The sequence below is a fragment of the Microcebus murinus genome, chromosome 29 (assembly GCF_040939455.1).
Source record: "Microcebus murinus isolate Inina chromosome 29, M.murinus_Inina_mat1.0, whole genome shotgun sequence".
Classification (NCBI taxonomy): Eukaryota; Metazoa; Chordata; class Mammalia; order Primates; family Cheirogaleidae; genus Microcebus; species Microcebus murinus.
In genome coordinates, this window is record NC_134132.1 from 1 (window position 1) to 13,470 (window position 13,470).

Sequence of the window (13,470 nt, forward strand, 5' to 3'; positions counted from 1 at the left end):
GCATGAGAGATAAATGAAGAAGACAACAGGGGGGAGGGGGGCACGGGCAATACATGGAACCCTAACACTTGTACTCCCATAATCTGCTTGAAAAGAGAGAGAAAAGAAAATGCAATAATCGAGGTAAGAGGCATGTTTTTTTTTTTTTTTTTTTTTTGGAGACAGAGTCTCCCTTTGTTGCCCTGGCTAGAGTGAGTGCCATGGCGTCAGCCTAGATCACAGCAACCTCAATCTCCTGGGCTCAAGCAATCCTGCTGCCTCAGCCTCCCAAGTAGCTGGGACTACAGGCATGCGCCACCATGCCCGGCTAATTTTTTTCTATATCTATTAGTTGGCCAATTAATTTCTTTCTATTTATAGTAGAGATGGGGTCTCGCTCTTGCTCAGGCTGGTTTCGAACTCCTGACCTCGAGCAATCCGCCCACCTCGGCCTCCCAGAGTGCTAGGATTACAGGTGTGAGCCAGCACGCCCGGCCAAGAGGCATTTAAAAAAAAAAAAAAATGACTCCGAAAAGAAAAGTAAAAGGAGGCCTGTCGAGCACGTCTGGGTGTGACTGTGCATCCCCCAACATCCGGTGCCACCACCAAAGATTCCTACGTGTAGCCCATAGAACGCCAAAATCAACGGGACGAGTTCTGGTCACAACTCCCTCAAAATGACATCCCGGCCTTCTTCTGCAACTCCCTCCCCTCTCAGACTCTCAAGGTTTCCTCCAGCGTGTCGGTTCCCACAGACCAGACCCTTGGTCTGAGACCCGACAGTCCAGGTGCCACGCCTGCTGCCGCGTGGCGGCGGTGCTGCGGCTTGGGGCAAGAGGAGGCCCCACGGAGCGGGCTGGGGCGCCAGGCACCGCGGCGGGCGCTGAGGGTGGGGGTGACACCCCCCCCCCCCCGACTGCCGCCGCGCTCTCCGAATGGGGACAGAACAAGAGGCAAAAAAAAAAAAAGCCTACGGCACCCGGTATTCCCAGGCGGTCTCCCATCCAAGTACTAACCAGGCCCGACCCTGCTTAGCTTCCGAGATCAGACGAGATCCGGCGCGTTCAGGGTGGTGTGGCCGTAGACAGCGGAGGGCGCCCCAGCCCCGCTCAAGAAGCCGAGCGTCTCTGCGCTTCCCCGCGCCTCCTCCCGCCCCAGGCCCCGCGCCGGCGCTGACCCACTCGGGGCCGGGCCGGGCTTGTTGAGTTCGCTGGCCGGGTCCCGAGGTCTCCACGGGACTGGGGTGCGGGGCGTGGTGGGCTCGGCGGGGTGGGGGGCTGTCTTCACACACACACAACACACACACACACACACACACACTCACACACACACACACCAGATGCGCCTCCAGCCTCCACGGCTGGACCCGCCAAGGTGGAGACCTCCAGCCGCCCCCCCTCTCCTGGCCTCGCCTCCCTCACCTACCCGCCCCCAACCCCAGTGCGCCGCTGCTGACTGCGCATGCGCGGGCGGTCGCCTTTGGCCCCAGGGGCCGCCCTCCAGCACAACCCCTTTCAGCTGCGCCCCCGCCCTGCGTGTGGGCTGCCGCCTATCCGCCCCGGACCAGGGCTGGGGCACAGCGCATAGGGGAGGGGAGCGAGTGTAGGGGCGTCTCTCGGGATGTGTGCCATGGGTGGGGTGTTTTGGGGGGCGCTGGAGAAATCAGTCCCCTCCATCTCCTACCTCTGGAAACCCCCCAAGCCGTTGCAGAACTGCCGGCACCGCTACCGTGGGGGCCGGGACCCTACTCTGTGTCCTCCTGTGGCCCAGTCCAAGGGGCCTGGGCCTGGCCGGGGCCGGATTGGACCCCAACCACCCTGGGGTGTGGACTTGCTAAAACTGGGCGATTAGAGATTTGGTTCCAGCTTCATTGAGGGTCATTTCACTAAGGAAGGCACCGTAAAGACGTTCCTAAGACGTTTGTGAGGGTGGCAACTGAAAGAGAATTTTAAAGCTGACAGAAGAGGCGAGGAAAGGCATAGGAGATTTCCACACCCAGCAAGGAAGCCTTTCCCGAAACGGAAGAAAGAAACGAGCAAACAGAGACACCGGTAGCCCGCCCGGATCAGAGTCTGCTCCTTAGGGCAAGTTCCCTGACCAGATTCACCCGTGGGTCGCGAGCTAGCGGCATTCAGAAGAGCCAGGCCCGCAGCCTACGCAGAAGACACCTGCGCTCGGGTGTCTGTGGCGGCACAATTCACAATTGCAAAGATGTGGAAGCGACCCGAGTGCCCATCGATCCACGAGTGGATTAATAAAATGTGGCGCGTGGACACCACGGAGTGCTATTCGGCTGTGAGAAACGGCGGTGAGAGGGCACCTCCCGTGTTCTCCTGGCCGGAGCTGGAACCCGTTCCAGTAAGCCAAGTATCCCAAGAATGGACACAGGAGCACCACGTGCGCGTGCTCACCGGCAAATTGGTAGGAACCCATGGACACCTGAGTGGACGTAGAGGAATCACCTTCATCGGGTGGGGGTCGGGCGGGTGGGGGGAGGGGATGGGCATCCACACCCATTAGGAATGGGGTGGGTGCGCACCGACTGGGGGATGGGCGCACTTGAAGCTCTGACCAGAGGGGGGAGGCGGGGAGAGGGCAATGTACCTGACCTTAACATTGGGACCCCCACCATACGCTGCTAAAGCATGAGAGATAAATGAAGAAGACAACAGGGGGGAGGGGGGCACGGGCAATACATGGAACCCTAACACTTGTACTCCCATAATCTGCTTGAAAAGAGAGAGAAAAGAAAATGCAATAATCGAGGTAAGAGGCATGTTTTTTTTTTTTTTTTTTTTTTGGAGACAGAGTCTCCCTTTGTTGCCCTGGCTAGAGTGAGTGCCATGGCGTCAGCCTAGATCACAGCAACCTCAATCTCCTGGGCTCAAGCAATCCTGCTGCCTCAGCCTCCCAAGTAGCTGGGACTACAGGCATGCGCCACCATGCCCGGCTAATTTTTTTCTATATCTATTAGTTGGCCAATTAATTTCTTTCTATTTATAGTAGAGATGGGGTCTCGCTCTTGCTCAGGCTGGTTTCGAACTCCTGACCTCGAGCAATCCGCCCACCTCGGCCTCCCAGAGTGCTAGGATTACAGGTGTGAGCCAGCACGCCCGGCCAAGAGGCATTTTAAAAAAAAAAAAAATGACTCCGAAAAGAAAAGTAAAAGGAGGCCTGTCGAGCACGTCTGGGTGTGACTGTGCATCCCCCAACATCCGGTGCCACCACCAAAGATTCCTACGTGTAGCCCATAGAACGCCAAAATCAACGGGACGAGTTCTGGTCACAACTCCCTCAAAATGACATCCCGGCCTTCTTCTGCAACTCCCTCCCCTCTCAGACTCTCAAGGTTTCCTCCAGCGTGTCGGTTCCCACAGACCAGACCCTTGGTCTGAGACCCGACAGTCCAGGTGCCACGCCTGCTGCCGCGTGGCGGCGGTGCTGCGGCTTGGGGCAAGAGGAGGCCCCACGGAGCGGGCTGGGGCGCCAGGCACCGCGGCGGGCGCTGAGGGTGGGGGTGACACCCCCCCCCCCGACTGCCGCCGCGCTCTCCGAATGGGGACAGAACAAGAGGCAAAAAAAAAAAAAGCCTACGGCACCCGGTATTCCCAGGCGGTCTCCCATCCAAGTACTAACCAGGCCCGACCCTGCTTAGCTTCCGAGATCAGACGAGATCGGGCGCGTTCAGGGTGGTGTGGCCGTAGACAGCGGAGGGCGCCCCAGCCCCGCTCAAGAAGCCGAGCGTCTCTGCGCTTCCCCGCGCCTCCTCCCGCCCCAGGCCCCGCGCCGGCGCTGACCCACTCGGGGCCGGGCCGGGCTTGTTGAGTTCGCTGGCCGGGTCCCGAGGTCTCCACGGGACTGGGGTGCGGGGCGTGGTGGGCTCGGCGGGGTGGGGGGCTGTCTTCACACACACACAACACACACACACACACACACACACTCACACACACACACACCAGATGCGCCTCCAGCCTCCACGGCTGGACCCGCCAAGGTGGAGACCTCCAGCCGCCCCCCTCTCCTGGCCTCGCCTCCCTCACCTACCCGCCCCCAACCCCAGTGCGCCGCTGCTGACTGCGCATGCGCGGGCGGTCGCCTTTGGCCCCAGGGGCCGCCCTCCAGCACAACCCCTTTCAGCTGCGCCCCCGCCCTGCGTGTGGGCTGCCGCCTATCCGCCCCGGACCAGGGCTGGGGCACAGCGCATAGGGGAGGGGAGCGAGTGTAGGGGCGTCTCTCGGGATGTGTGCCATGGGTGGGGTGTTTTGGGGGGCGCTGGAGAAATCAGTCCCCTCCATCTCCTACCTCTGGAAACCCCCCAAGCCGTTGCAGAACTGCCGGCACCGCTACCGTGGGGGCCGGGACCCTACTCTGTGTCCTCCTGTGGCCCAGTCCAAGGGGCCTGGGCCTGGCCGGGGCCGGATTGGACCCCAACCACCCTGGGGTGTGGACTTGCTAAAACTGGGCGATTAGAGATTTGGTTCCAGCTTCATTGAGGGTCATTTCACTAAGGAAGGCACCGTAAAGACGTTCCTAAGACGTTTGTGAGGGTGGCAACTGAAAGAGAATTTTAAAGCTGACAGAAGAGGCGAGGAAAGGCATAGGAGATTTCCACACCCAGCAAGGAAGCCTTTCCCGAAACGGAAGAAAGAAACGAGCAAACAGAGACACCGGTAGCCCGCCCGGATCAGAGTCTGCTCCTTAGGGCAAGTTCCCTGACCAGATTCACCCGTGGGTCGCGAGCTAGCGGCATTCAGAAGAGCCAGGCCCGCAGCCTACGCAGAAGACACCTGCGCTCGGGTGTCTGTGGCGGCACAATTCACAATTGCAAAGATGTGGAAGCGACCCGAGTGCCCATCGATCCACGAGTGGATTAATAAAATGTGGCGCGTGGACACCACGGAGTGCTATTCGGCTGTGAGAAACGGCGGTGAGAGGGCACCTCCCGTGTTCTCCTGGCCGGAGCTGGAACCCGTTCCAGTAAGCCAAGTATCCCAAGAATGGACACAGGAGCACCACGTGCGCGTGCTCACCGGCAAATTGGTAGGAACCCATGGACACCTGAGTGGACGTAGAGGAATCACCTTCATCGGGTGGGGGTCGGGCGGGTGGGGGGAGGGGATGGGCATCCACACCCATTAGGAATGGGGTGGGTGCGCACCGACTGGGGGATGGGCGCACTTGAAGCTCTGACCAGAGGGGGGAGGCGGGGAGAGGGCAATGTACCTGACCTTAACATTGGGACCCCCACCATACGCTGCTAAAGCATGAGAGATAAATGAAGAAGACAACAGGGGGGAGGGGGGCACGGGCAATACATGGAACCCTAACACTTGTACTCCCATAATCTGCTTGAAAAGAGAGAGAAAAGAAAATGCAATAATCGAGGTAAGAGGCATGTTTTTTTTTTTTTTTTTTTTTTGGAGACAGAGTCTCCCTTTGTTGCCCTGGCTAGAGTGAGTGCCATGGCGTCAGCCTAGATCACAGCAACCTCAATCTCCTGGGCTCAAGCAATCCTGCTGCCTCAGCCTCCCAAGTAGCTGGGACTACAGGCATGCGCCACCATGCCCGGCTAATTTTTTTCTATATCTATTAGTTGGCCAATTAATTTCTTTCTATTTATAGTAGAGATGGGGTCTCGCTCTTGCTCAGGCTGGTTTCGAACTCCTGACCTCGAGCAATCCGCCCACCTCGGCCTCCCAGAGTGCTAGGATTACAGGTGTGAGCCAGCACGCCCGGCCAAGAGGCATTTTAAAAAAAAAAAAAATGACTCCGAAAAGAAAAGTAAAAGGAGGCCTGTCGAGCACGTCTGGGTGTGACTGTGCATCCCCCAACATCCGGTGCCACCACCAAAGATTCCTACGTGTAGCCCATAGAACGCCAAAATCAACGGGACGAGTTCTGGTCACAACTCCCTCAAAATGACATCCCGGCCTTCTTCTGCAACTCCCTCCCCTCTCAGACTCTCAAGGTTTCCTCCAGCGTGTCGGTTCCCACAGACCAGACCCTTGGTCTGAGACCCGACAGTCCAGGTGCCACGCCTGCTGCCGCGTGGCGGCGGTGCTGCGGCTTGGGGCAAGAGGAGGCCCCACGGAGCGGGCTGGGGCGCCAGGCACCGCGGCGGGCGCTGAGGGTGGGGGTGACACCCCCCCCCCCGACTGCCGCCGCGCTCTCCGAATGGGGACAGAACAAGAGGCAAAAAAAAAAAAAGCCTACGGCACCCGGTATTCCCAGGCGGTCTCCCATCCAAGTACTAACCAGGCCCGACCCTGCTTAGCTTCCGAGATCAGACGAGATCGGGCGCGTTCAGGGTGGTGTGGCCGTAGACAGCGGAGGGCGCCCCAGCCCCGCTCAAGAAGCCGAGCGTCTCTGCGCTTCCCCGCGCCTCCTCCCGCCCCAGGCCCCGCGCCGGCGCTGACCCACTCGGGGCCGGGCCGGGCTTGTTGAGTTCGCTGGCCGGGTCCCGAGGTCTCCACGGGACTGGGGTGCGGGGCGTGGTGGGCTCGGCGGGGTGGGGGGCTGTCTTCACACACACACAACACACACACACACACACACACTCACACACACACACACCAGATGCGCCTCCAGCCTCCACGGCTGGACCCGCCAAGGTGGAGACCTCCAGCCGCCCCCCTCTCCTGGCCTCGCCTCCCTCACCTACCCGCCCCCAACCCCAGTGCGCCGCTGCTGACTGCGCATGCGCGGGCGGTCGCCTTTGGCCCCAGGGGCCGCCCTCCAGCACAACCCCTTTCAGCTGCGCCCCCGCCCTGCGTGTGGGCTGCCGCCTATCCGCCCCGGACCAGGGCTGGGGCACAGCGCATAGGGGAGGGGAGCGAGTGTAGGGGCGTCTCTCGGGATGTGTGCCATGGGTGGGGTGTTTTGGGGGGCGCTGGAGAAATCAGTCCCCTCCATCTCCTACCTCTGGAAACCCCCCAAGCCGTTGCAGAACTGCCGGCACCGCTACCGTGGGGGCCGGGACCCTACTCTGTGTCCTCCTGTGGCCCAGTCCAAGGGGCCTGGGCCTGGCCGGGGCCGGATTGGACCCCAACCACCCTGGGGTGTGGACTTGCTAAAACTGGGCGATTAGAGATTTGGTTCCAGCTTCATTGAGGGTCATTTCACTAAGGAAGGCACCGTAAAGACGTTCCTAAGACGTTTGTGAGGGTGGCAACTGAAAGAGAATTTTAAAGCTGACAGAAGAGGCGAGGAAAGGCATAGGAGATTTCCACACCCAGCAAGGAAGCCTTTCCCGAAACGGAAGAAAGAAACGAGCAAACAGAGACACCGGTAGCCCGCCCGGATCAGAGTCTGCTCCTTAGGGCAAGTTCCCTGACCAGATTCACCCGTGGGTCGCGAGCTAGCGGCATTCAGAAGAGCCAGGCCCGCAGCCTACGCAGAAGACACCTGCGCTCGGGTGTCTGTGGCGGCACAATTCACAATTGCAAAGATGTGGAAGCGACCCGAGTGCCCATCGATCCACGAGTGGATTAATAAAATGTGGCGCGTGGACACCACGGAGTGCTATTCGGCTGTGAGAAACGGCGGTGAGAGGGCACCTCCCGTGTTCTCCTGGCCGGAGCTGGAACCCGTTCCAGTAAGCCAAGTATCCCAAGAATGGACACAGGAGCACCACGTGCGCGTGCTCACCGGCAAATTGGTAGGAACCCATGGACACCTGAGTGGACGTAGAGGAATCACCTTCATCGGGTGGGGGTCGGGCGGGTGGGGGGAGGGGATGGGCATCCACACCCATTAGGAATGGGGTGGGTGCGCACCGACTGGGGGATGGGCGCACTTGAAGCTCTGACCAGAGGGGGGAGGCGGGGAGAGGGCAATGTACCTGACCTTAACATTGGGACCCCCACCATACGCTGCTAAAGCATGAGAGATAAATGAAGAAGACAACAGGGGGGAGGGGGGCACGGGCAATACATGGAACCCTAACACTTGTACTCCCATAATCTGCTTGAAAAGAGAGAGAAAAGAAAATGCAATAATCGAGGTAAGAGGCATGTTTTTTTTTTTTTTTTTTTTTTGGAGACAGAGTCTCCCTTTGTTGCCCTGGCTAGAGTGAGTGCCATGGCGTCAGCCTAGATCACAGCAACCTCAATCTCCTGGGCTCAAGCAATCCTGCTGCCTCAGCCTCCCAAGTAGCTGGGACTACAGGCATGCGCCACCATGCCCGGCTAATTTTTTTCTATATCTATTAGTTGGCCAATTAATTTCTTTCTATTTATAGTAGAGATGGGGTCTCGCTCTTGCTCAGGCTGGTTTCGAACTCCTGACCTCGAGCAATCCGCCCACCTCGGCCTCCCAGAGTGCTAGGATTACAGGTGTGAGCCAGCACGCCCGGCCAAGAGGCATTTAAAAAAAAAAAAAAATGACTCCGAAAAGAAAAGTAAAAGGAGGCCTGTCGAGCACGTCTGGGTGTGACTGTGCATCCCCCAACATCCGGTGCCACCACCAAAGATTCCTACGTGTAGCCCATAGAACGCCAAAATCAACGGGACGAGTTCTGGTCACAACTCCCTCAAAATGACATCCCGGCCTTCTTCTGCAACTCCCTCCCCTCTCAGACTCTCAAGGTTTCCTCCAGCGTGTCGGTTCCCACAGACCAGACCCTTGGTCTGAGACCCGACAGTCCAGGTGCCACGCCTGCTGCCGCGTGGCGGCGGTGCTGCGGCTTGGGGCAAAGGAGGCCTCACGGAGCGGGCTGGGGCGCCAGGCACCGCGGCGGGCGCTGAGGGTGGGGGTGACACCCCCCCCCGACTGCCGCCGCGCTCTCCGAATGGGGACAGAACAAGAGGCAAAAAAAAAGAAGCCTACGGCACCCGGTATTCCCAGGCGGTCTCCCATCCAAGTACTAACCAGGCCCGACCCTGCTTAGCTTCCGAGATCAGACGAGATCGGGCGCGTTCAGGGTGGTGTGGCCGTAGACAGCGGAGGGCGCCCCAGCCCCGCTCAAGAAGCCGAGCGTCTCTGCGCTTCCCCGCGCCTCCTCCCGCCCCAGGCCCCGCGCCGGCGCTGACCCACTCGGGGCCGGGCCGGGCTTGTTGAGTTCGCTGGCCGGGTCCCGAGGTCTCCACGGGACTGGGGTGCGGGGCGTGGTGGGCTCGGCGGGGTGGGGGGCTGTCTTCACACACACACAACACACACACACACACACACACACTCACACACACACACACCAGATGCGCCTCCAGCCTCCACGGCTGGACCCGCCAAGGTGGAGACCTCCAGCCGCCCCCCTCTCCTGGCCTCGCCTCCCTCACCTACCCGCCCCCAACCCCAGTGCGCCGCTGCTGACTGCGCATGCGCGGGCGGTCGCCTTTGGCCCCAGGGGCCGCCCTCCAGCACAACCCCTTTCAGCTGCGCCCCCGCCCTGCGTGTGGGCTGCCGCCTATCCGCCCCGGACCAGGGCTGGGGCACAGCGCATAGGGGAGGGGAGCGAGTGTAGGGGCGTCTCTCGGGATGTGTGCCATGGGTGGGGTGTTTTGGGGGGCGCTGGAGAAATCAGTCCCCTCCATCTCCTACCTCTGGAAACCCCCCAAGCCGTTGCAGAACTGCCGGCACCGCTACCGTGGGGGCCGGGACCCTACTCTGTGTCCTCCTGTGGCCCAGTCCAAGGGGCCTGGGCCTGGCCGGGGCCGGATTGGACCCCAACCACCCTGGGGTGTGGACTTGCTAAAACTGGGCGATTAGAGATTTGGTTCCAGCTTCATTGAGGGTCATTTCACTAAGGAAGGCACCGTAAAGACGTTCCTAAGACGTTTGTGAGGGTGGCAACTGAAAGAGAATTTTAAAGCTGACAGAAGAGGCGAGGAAAGGCATAGGAGATTTCCACACCCAGCAAGGAAGCCTTTCCCGAAACGGAAGAAAGAAACGAGCAAACAGAGACACCGGTAGCCCGCCCGGATCAGAGTCTGCTCCTTAGGGCAAGTTCCCTGACCAGATTCACCCGTGGGTCGCGAGCTAGCGGCATTCAGAAGAGCCAGGCCCGCAGCCTACGCAGAAGACACCTGCGCTCGGGTGTCTGTGGCGGCACAATTCACAATTGCAAAGATGTGGAAGCGACCCGAGTGCCCATCGATCCACGAGTGGATTAATAAAATGTGGCGCGTGTACACCACGGAGTGCTATTCGGCTGTGAGAAACGGCGGTGAGAGGGCACCTCCCGTGTTCTCCTGGCCGGAGCTGGAACCCGTTCCAGTAAGCCAAGTATCCCAAGAATGGACACAGGAGCACCACGTGCGCGTGCTCACCGGCAAATTGGTAGGAACCCATGGACACCTGAGTGGACGTAGAGGAATCACCTTCATCGGGTGGGGGTCGGGCGGGTGGGGGGAGGGGATGGGCATCCACACCCATTAGGAATGGGGTGGGTGCGCACCGACTGGGGGATGGGCGCACTTGAAGCTCTGACCAGAGGGGGGAGGCGGGGAGAGGGCAATGTACCTGACCTTAACATTGGGACCCCCACCATACGCTGCTAAAGCATGAGAGATAAATGAAGAAGACAACAGGGGGGAGGGGGGCACGGGCAATACATGGAACCCTAACACTTGTACTCCCATAATCTGCTTGAAAAGAGAGAGAAAAGAAAATGCAATAATCGAGGTAAGAGGCATGTTTTTTTTTTTTTTTTTTTTTTTGGAGACAGAGTCTCCCTTTGTTGCCCTGGCTAGAGTGAGTGCCATGGCGTCAGCCTAGCTCACAGCAACCTCAATCTCCTGGGCTCAAGCAATCCTGCTGCCTCAGCCTCCCAAGTAGCTGGGACTACAGGCATGCGCCACCATGCCCGGCTAATTTTTTTCTATATCTATTAGTTGGCCAATTAATTTCTTTCTATTTATAGTAGAGATGGGGTCTCGCTCTTGCTCAGGCTGGTTTCGAACTCCTGACCTCGAGCAATCCGCCCACCTCGGCCTCCCAGAGTGCTAGGATTACAGGTGTGAGCCAGCACGCCCGGCCAAGAGGCATTTTAAAAAAAAAAAAAATGACTCCGAAAAGAAAAGTAAAAGGAGGCCTGTCGAGCACGTCTGGGTGTGACTGTGCATCCCCCAACATCCGGTGCCACCACCAAAGATTCCTACGTGTAGCCCATAGAACGCCAAAATCAACGGGACGAGTTCTGGTCACAACTCCCTCAAAATGACATCCCGGCCTTCTTCTGCAACTCCCTCCCCTCTCAGACTCTCAAGGTTTCCTCCAGCGTGTCGGTTCCCACAGACCAGACCCTTGGTCTGAGACCCGACAGTCCAGGTGCCACGCCTGCTGCCGCGTGGCGGCGGTGCTGCGGCTTGGGGCAAGAGGAGGCCCCACGGAGCGGGCTGGGGCGCCAGGCACCGCGGCGGGCGCTGAGGGTGGGGGTGACACCCCCCCCCCGACTGCCGCCGCGCTCTCCGAATGGGGACAGAACAAGAGGCAAAAAAAAAAAAAAAAAAAGCCTAGGGCACCCGGGATTCCCAGGCGGTCTCCCATCCAAGTACTAACCAGGCCCGAGTCTGCTGAGCTTCGGAGATCAGAAGAGACGGGGCGCGTTCAGGGTGGTGTGGCCCTAGACGGCGGAGGGCGCCCCAGCCCCGCTCAAGAAGCCCAGCCTCACCGCGCTTCCCCGCGATAGCGCTGACCCGCGCCGGGCCTGTTGAGGTCGCCGGCCCGGTCGGGCGGACTCCGGAGGACTGAGGTGAGGGACAGGGCGGGGTGGGGTGGGGGGCTGTCTACACACACACACACACACACACACACACACACACACACACGATGCGCCTCCACGGCTGGACCCGCCAAGGTGGAGACCTTCCAGCCCCCCTCCTCTCCTCGCCTCGCCTCCTTCACCTACCCGCCCCCACCCCCAGCGCGCCGCTACGGACTGCGCACGCGCTCGCGGCACTTCCCCCAGCCAGGGTCCGCCCTCCCCCACAACCCCTTTTAGCTGGGCCCCCGCCCCGTGGGTGGGCTGCCGCCTATTCCCCAAGGCCAGGGCTGGGGCAAGGCGCATATGGGAGGGGAGCGAGTGTAGGGGTGTCTCTCGGGATGTGTCCCCTGGGTGGGGTGGGGCGGGGTGGTTTGGGGGGCGCTGAAGAAATCAGTCCCCTCCATCTCCTACCTGTGGAAAACCCCCAAGCCCTTGGAGAACTGCCGGCACCGCTACCGTGGGGGCCGGGACCCTGCTCTGTGTCCTCCTGTGGCCCAGTCCAAGGGGCCTGGGCCTGGCCCAGGGTGGACTGGACCCCAACCACCCTCAGGTTTGTACTTGCTAAAAGCCGGCGATTAGATATTGGATTCGAGCTTCCTTGAGGGCATTTCACTAAGGAATGCACCGAAAAGAGTTTCCTAATCAATCTGTGAGGGTGGCAACTGAAAGGGAATTTTAAAGCTGACAGAATAGGCGAGGAAAGGCATAGGAGATTTCCAAACCCAGTAAGGAAGACTTTCCCAAACTGGAAGAAAGAAACGAGCAAACAGAAACACCGGTAGCCCGCCCGGATCAGAGTCTGCCCCTGAGAGAAAGTACCCTGACCAGGTTCAACCGTGGGTGGGTGGCGAGCCAGTGGCATTCAGAAGAGCGAGGCCCGCAGTCTGTGCAGAAGACACCGGCACTCGGGTGTGTGTGGCGGCACGATTCCCAAGCTGCTCCAGATGGTAATCCAAAGAGAAGCCAGGTAGTTCCCAACGCCCCAGGTGTTCTCAGCCCACGACTGGCTGCTGTGGGAATGCGAAGCCCGGCTCCTTGTCTCAGAGCGGGACTACCAGGAGGTGTGACGTACACCCCGGGGTTCCCAGGAGGATCAGGCTGAAGCTGGGACTTGGCCTGAAAACGTCCCCTCGCATGGGCACCCCCTTCCGCTTCCGGCTCCTCTACTCCCCGTGCCCCTCCATCCAGGGGCCAGACTTTAAAAAGTCACCCGCAAGAGAATCCTGGTCCCAAAGGAGCCTTCTGGGGGACCTGTGCTGAGAGAGGTTGTGGGCATGGCCCGCTGGGGCTCTGCCCGACCCAGGGCTGGGAGATGCAACCTCCCAGCTCTGGGTCCCTGCAGGAAGCATTGGCAAGCACAGGGCCAGTCCTCCAAAGGCCCAGGTGCAGGGAGCCCAGGCCAAGCAGCCTGTGGAAGAAGCCACATGCCGTGCCACCCCGGGAACACGACTGCAGGTCACGGCCCCTCCCGCCTCCTCCTCGACTTGGCGCAGGGCTCAGAGACACCTCAGACGCTGCTACCAAAGTCCAAAGGGCCTCGGCTGCTCCTCCAAAGCCCCCGAGCAGACCGCGTTGTCCAGCCAGCCCCTGGGCCTCCCTGGGGTGCCCAGTACAAAAGTGCAGACAACCACCGGACTCGCAATGTCAGCTTTAGGATGTTTCTGCCACTCTAAGGACCCCCAGGCCAGCTGGGCCTTCAGGCAGGACAGAGAGCCCCGGAATCCGACGTGGAGAGGTGCAGTGTACGTCCCCATCAGGAGGCTCTCCCCTTGCGGGGAGCGGCAGCCCCAGGG

At 60.1% G+C, this 13,470-nt stretch overlaps 4 non-coding genes and 1 pseudogene across 4 annotated transcripts; all 5 read right to left on the reverse strand.

The window, feature by feature from the left end:
• Positions 1–946: 946 nt before the first annotated feature.
• Positions 947–1,065, reverse strand: LOC142865585 (5S ribosomal RNA). Its single transcript, XR_012915789.1, has one exon. It is a non-coding gene; the product is annotated as a 5S ribosomal RNA (ribosomal RNA).
• Positions 1,066–3,566: 2,501 nt separating this feature from the next.
• On the reverse strand, positions 3,567–3,685 carry LOC142865582 (5S ribosomal RNA). The gene has a single exon (XR_012915786.1). It is a non-coding gene; the product is annotated as a 5S ribosomal RNA (ribosomal RNA).
• A 2,500-nt stretch (positions 3,686–6,185) lies between these two features.
• Positions 6,186–6,304, reverse strand: LOC142865583 (5S ribosomal RNA). Its single transcript, XR_012915787.1, has one exon. It is a non-coding gene; the product is annotated as a 5S ribosomal RNA (ribosomal RNA).
• A 2,494-nt stretch (positions 6,305–8,798) lies between these two features.
• On the reverse strand, positions 8,799–8,917 carry LOC142865584 (5S ribosomal RNA). Its single transcript, XR_012915788.1, has one exon. It is a non-coding gene; the product is annotated as a 5S ribosomal RNA (ribosomal RNA).
• Positions 8,918–11,423: 2,506 nt separating this feature from the next.
• On the reverse strand, positions 11,424–11,542 carry LOC142865587 (uncharacterized; annotated as a pseudogene).
• Positions 11,543–13,470: the final 1,928 nt, after the last annotated feature.